Source organism: Tinamus guttatus, unplaced genomic scaffold (assembly GCF_059628265.1).
Source record: "Tinamus guttatus ecotype Peru unplaced genomic scaffold, ASM5962826v1 Tinamus_guttatus_pri_ptg000690l, whole genome shotgun sequence".
Lineage (NCBI taxonomy): Eukaryota > Metazoa > Chordata > Aves > Tinamiformes > Tinamidae > Tinamus > Tinamus guttatus.
The window spans coordinates 124522-125370 of record NW_028289224.1 but is presented as its reverse complement, the minus strand read 5'-3'; positions in this window follow the sequence as shown (position 1 = coordinate 125370).

The window sequence follows — 849 nt, the reverse complement described above, 5'->3', positions numbered from 1 at the left end:
TGAGACACACCTAAATTGCTTGGCTCCTTTCTAAATATTTTTTGCAGCTGTTCTCCCCACCCTTCTAGGGCAATTGCACCCAAGACAAGCTGAGTCCGTGTGTCTGAACAACGTTACGCCCTGGGTGCACGCAGGTAGAGCCGAGGAGAGCCGGCTCTGAAGGAAACCATTTCCTCTTCGAGAAGCTGTGGAAGGAAAGAGGAACCTTGCAAGGAAAGGCATGAGTTCAGCTGCACCAGGCACGGTCCGTGCTCTGGATACCTTCTAGTCTGTGCCGGTTATGTCAGAAAACACATTGGAGCACGATAGAAGGGACAGAAGTTGTGGGGATAAAGCTGGGGCTGGGGTCTGGTTTCCTCTGCTTCTCGCAGGCCAGCTTTTAATTAAGGGTATTTGCAGCCTGTGTTGAGACATTTATCCCTCTTTCAAAAGATACGTCAAAGACTAATACCTCATGATATTTACGTAGTTGGGTATTGCTAAAGCAGCAGTGTCTACTTCTGTTCTTACTTCTGTTCTTACTTCTCTTCTTTCCCTGTTTGAAGTCTCCCAATATGGAGCTGACCAGAAAGAGAGTGATGGAAACTGAAAGAGGCCATGCCAAGACCTCAGCTTGGATTTCCTAATGCTCAGGTGGGTTTTCCAGCTATTGTGTTTGTGATTTTATTTTGGTTGTTTTCTTTTTCTTTCATTCCAGTTGAAATAGATGCTTTCTTTAGTTAAAAGAGGTCCTGATGCCTCCTCAGATGAGGATAGAGAGGCTGAACCTCAGCACTTTTATCTGGAAGGGAATTCTGGGTCTCCTGCTAGCTTTGCTCCAACTTTCCTTGGTGCTCTCTGCATCTGGTC